The sequence below is a fragment of the Lathyrus oleraceus genome, chromosome 5 (assembly GCF_024323335.1).
Source record: "Lathyrus oleraceus cultivar Zhongwan6 chromosome 5, CAAS_Psat_ZW6_1.0, whole genome shotgun sequence".
NCBI lineage: Eukaryota > Viridiplantae > Streptophyta > Magnoliopsida > Fabales > Fabaceae > Lathyrus > Lathyrus oleraceus.
In genome coordinates, this window is record NC_066583.1 from 630,085,890 (window position 1) to 630,091,540 (window position 5,651).

The following is a 5,651-nucleotide window of genomic DNA, read 5'->3' on the forward strand; positions in this document are numbered from 1 at the left end:
AATGAGCTAGCCGAAGGCAACAGGTGGCAGAGGCGGTAGGTGACAGTGACATAAGGAGGCGATGACAATAACTAGAACTCATTTGTGTCTGAAATCTTACCTTATTTGCATCCGAAGTCTTCCGATACAAAACGAAAAAAATAGCAATACTGGAATTCATTGTACAAGATATCCGATACATATAAGGAAAATTTGCAAACCGAAACTCTCAAAGTAAGTTACCCGTTTTATTAAACTCATTGGAACTCTTATGATTGTTGAATTGTAATTTCTTGTGTCGAAGCAGGTTGCTCAACATAAGTAAGGAAGTGCCGAATTGTGATAGTTGTCGAAATGCCGAAGGAGGGTACCTCAACATGAATTTTGTCTTAGGTTTAATTTTATAGTGTTAGTAGAATTAAGTATTTTGGGCTTTGCTTAAGGAGCAAGCAAGCCCAAAATCTATAAATATGCACTAACCCCTATCATTGTAATACATTGAGAAATTTCCGTTACAAAGAATAAAATTCTCAGGTTGAGAGCAAAGAGAAACTCTGCAGAAATTTCTTCTTTTTCTTCCTTACTCGAGAAACCCTAATCTTATTTTCTTCCCAATTCAATTTTGTTTCAACGAAAATCTTGCAACCAAAGTGTGGTTGATTAACTCGAGTAAAGAGTAAAGAACAAGAGGATTAATCAATTAGAAAGATTGATTCTTGATCATCAAGATTTGGTTCGGAATTCATCAAGTTTTGGTGAAGTTCTTGAAGGAAAATTGGAGAATATCCAACATCTGGTATCTAGAGCATTGTTTTATACAAAGCCTCGTGATGTTAGCTAGATGATTATCACATTAGTAAGATTTTATCATGTTATTGATTTATTTTGTTTTTATGACATATCAGATTAAATCAAAGAAAGTTACTATGACATCATTGTTTGTCAAGGCTTCAACACTCGCGCTGGCTAAACCCCTATTATAAACTCTAGTTGTACAATAGCAGTTAATTATTTTAAAATTATAAAATAAAAATATAATTATTTGTTTGGATAAAGATGGAAGGATTGGAAAAAAGGGATTGAATTTCATGATTTGTACTCATTTTTTCTCCCTTTAGTCCACATTAATTTCTTCTATTTTTATTTGATTTTTGCTGGGTTTTAAAAATCACTACATGTTATATATAGGTGTAATTTCAAGTATAACTGCATGTTATATCACATGTGGTGTATTATATCATAGGTGTAATTTCAAGTATCATTGCATGTTATATCACATGTGATGTATTTTTTCTTCTATATTAAGGTTGGGTGAGTAGAAAATCAAATGGTAATAGATTGAATGTTTCTCTATTTTATATATATTTTTTCTATATTAGTGTTGGATTTCAAACATCAATACATGTTATATCACGTTTAAAATGGTTATTTATATTAAAAAATAAAAAGTTAAAGATGTTATGTTTTTAAACCCTAAGATCAAAATCAAAGGGAGAGAGATATATTATATGAAATGAGATTTGGTGCAGTCAAATATTTTATAAAATCACACGCTAAAATCTGGATAACCGTGTGATTAAGATCAGACGAATATATTTTTCAAAAATATAAATATTTATTGGGAAGCGTGTGATGAAGATGGAATGATCGAAAAAAAAGAATTGAATTTTGATGGTTTGTCTCCACATTCCTTCTTCAAGACATTTATTTTGTTTGGTTTCAGAAAACATTATATGACATTTATTTTGTTTGGTTTCAAAAAACATCGCATGTTCTATCAGGTTAGAAAACCAAATGTTATATTTCTCTATTTAATATAGTTAGGTTATAGGTAGAATTTTGAGATGTTATATAAAGCTGTGAAAGTATATTCTATAATCGCACTTCATTCTTCTTTCTATATTCACTATGAAATCTCAAACAATATCTTTTGTATTTTTATTTATTTTCATTGTAGTAACGCATTATTCCCGTATAAGAATGACAAATGTTGGTCAAGTTGCTGAGAAGGTAGATTTTGGTGAGACTTTTGGTCCAGTTGCTGAGATGATAGATTTTGGTGAAGTTGTTGGTCCAGCAGTTGATGTTTCTGAAGCTACTGCCACTCAGGGAAACACGAAATGTTTCTTTTGCTGCATTGGGAAAAATTGGGGGAAGTGTATACTTTTCATTCCTATTCTTGCTCCTCCAACTCCAACTCCTCCTTCCTTTGAATGAATTAGTAAATATAGGATTTGGATTTTTATAATATATTAAATAAAAATAATCCATATCCATTTTACTATTTCTCAAATATAAGATATGATTATGGTGTTGTGTCAAAAAATATAGCAAAGACTTGGGTTAAGAAATTTTATGAAAAATTTGGTCGAAAGCTATGGACTTGAAACTTCATGCCTCCATATAGAAGGGTAAAAAATGTCATAAATGAGAAAGGCCCAACAATTAGGCCCCCTATTCGGCCCAATTTTTTCAGGCCCCCTACTAAGACAATAACTTTTTGACCCCTTATTTTTAAGCCCCATCTTATTTTTGGTTTTTAAGGGGCCTAAGTGAGAGGCTCAAAATATAATTTATTTGAAACAAAATATTTTATTTTTAAAAGTATATATTTTAAAAATTAAAAAAAAAATAGAAAATTAAGTTTTTTTCAAAAAAAAAAAGGAAAAACTATTTTCAAAAATTAAAAAAAAAAGATGATTTTTTTTTAAAAAACATTATTTTTTTTTCAAAAAAAAAAATGTCTGAATAATAAAAAAATCATTTTAAAAAAAAAATAACATAGTCGATTTTTTTAAAATTATTTAAATTTTTTATTCTTTTTAAAAAATTGATATTTATGGAAAAAAATATTTTTTCAAAAATAGAAAAAAAATGATTTTTTCGAAAATACAAAAAAAAACTGATTTCTTTCTAAAATGATAAAGGCGATTTGTTTTTAAAATAAGAAATTTATTTTTTTTCAAAAAAATAAGTTGATTTTTTTCCGAAACATAAAAAGTCATTTTTTTTAAATAAAAGAAGTCGATATTTTTGAAAATAATAAACAAATGTGATTTTTTTAAAACGGCTTTTTTGGAAGAAAAAAAAAGTGATTTTTTTCTAAAAAATTAAATCGATTTTTTTTAATAAAAAAAGTAAATTTTATTTGAAACCAAATTGATTTTTTATGAAAATAAAAAGTCGTTTGTTTTCGAAATAAAAAAGAAAATCTTTAAAAAAAATCAATTTTTTCTTTAAAATATCAATTTTAAAAAGTGATGGGCCTTAAGGCCTCACTAGAATTTTATGGGCCTTTAGTTTAGGGGGGCCATATATTTTTGGGCTCATTTATTTTTAAAATTTTGGGGGGCCTATATTTTTGGGGCCTTAAAAATTAGGCCCCGACCCCCTAAATTGACAGCTCTACCTCCATAACCCATTAGAATGGAACTGTAATGTTTTAAATTTTTTATAAATTGAGATATATTATAGGGAGAGAGATATATTATCTGAATTGAGATTTGGTGCAGTGAAATATGTTATAAAATCACACGTTTAAATGTAGATAACCGTGTGATTAAGATCAGACGAATATATTTTTAAAAAATATAAATATTTATTGGAAAACGTGTGATGAAGATGGAATAATCCAAAAAAAGAATTGAATTTTGATGGTTTGTCTCCACATTCCTTCTTCAAGACATTTATTTTGTTTGGTTTCAGAAAACATTATATGACATTTATTTTGTTTGGTTTCATAAAATATTAAATGACATTTATTTTGTTTGGTTTCAAAAAACATCGCATGTTCTATCAGGTTAGAAAATCAAATCCTATGTTTCTCTATTTAATATAGTTAGGTTATAGGTAAAATTTTGAGATGTTATATAAAGCTGTGAAAGTATATTCTATAATAGCACTTCATTCTTCTTTCTATATTCACTATGAAATCTCAAACAATAACTTTTGTATATTTATTTATTTTCATTGTAGTAACTCATTCTTCCCGTATAAGAATGACAAATGTTGGTCAAGTTGCTGAGAAGGTAGATTTTGGTGAGGCTTTTGGTCCAGTTGCTGAGATGATAGATTTTGGTGAAGTTGTTGATCCAGCAGTTGATGTTTCTGAAGCTACTGCCACTCAGGGAAACAATAAATGTTTCTTTTGCTGCATTGGGAAAAATTGGGGGAAGTGTATACTTTTTATTCCTATTCCTGCTCCTCCAACTCCAACTCCAACTCTTCCTTCCTTTGAATGAATTAGTAAATATAGGATTTGGATTTTTATAATATATTAAATAAAAATAATCAATATCCATTTTACTATTTCTCAAATATAAGATATGATTATGGTGCTATGTCAAAAAATAAAGCAAGGGACTTGGGTTTAGAAATTGTATGAAAAATTTGGTCGAAAGCTATGTACTTGAAACTTCATGCCTCTATAACCCATTAGAATGGAACTGTAATGTTTTAAATTTTTTATAAATTGAGATATACTAAAGGGAGAGAGATATATTATATGAATTGAGATTTGGTGCAGTGAAATATGTTATAAAATCACACGTTAAAATATGGATAACCGTGTGATTAAGATCAGACGAATATATTTTTAAAAAATATAAATATTTATTGGAAAACGTGTGATGAAGATGGAATGATCGAAAAAAAAATTGAATTTTAATGGTTTGTCTCCACATTCCTTCTTCAAGACATTTATTTTGTTTGGTTTCAGAAAACATTATATTACATTTATTTTGTTTGGTTTCAGAAAACATTATATGACATTTATTTTGTTTGGTTTCAAAAAACATCGCATGTTCTATCAGGTTAAAAAACCAAATGTTATGTTTCTCTATTTCATATAGTTAGGTTATAGGTAACATTTTGAAATGTTATATAAAGATGTGAAAGTATATTCTATAATCGCACTTCATTCTTCTTTCTATATTCACTATGAAATCTCGAACAATAACTTTTGTATATTTATTTATTTTCATTGTAGTAACGCATTCTTCCCGTATAAGAATGACAAATGTTGGTCAAGTTGCTGAGAAGGTAGATTTTGGTGAGACTTTTGGTCCAGTTGCTGAGATGATAGATTTTGGTGAAGTTGTTGGTCCAGCAGTTGATGTTTCTGAAGCTACTTCCCATCAGGGAAACAATAAATGTTTCTTTTGCTGTATTGGAAAAATTGGGGGAAGTGTATACTTTTTATTCCTATTCCTGCTCCTCGAACTCCAACTCTTCCTTCCTTTGAATGAATTAGTAAATATAGGATTTGGATTTTTATAATATATTAAATAAAAATAATCCATATCCATTTTACTATTTCTCAAATATAAGATATGATTATGGTATGTGTCAAAAAATAAAGCAAGGGACTTGGGTTAAGAAATTTTATGAAAAATTCGGTCGAAAGCTATGTACTTGAAACTTCATGCCTCCATAACCCATTACAATGGAACTGTAATGTTTTAAATTTTTTATAAATTGAGATATATTAAAGGGAGAGAGATATATTATATGAATTGAGATTTGGTGCAGTGAAATATGTTATAAAATCGCACGTTAAAATATGGATAACCGTGTGATTAAGATCAGACGAATATATTTTTAAAAAATATAAATATTTATTGGAAAACGTGTGATGAAGATGGAATGATCAAAAAAAAGAATTGAATTTTAAT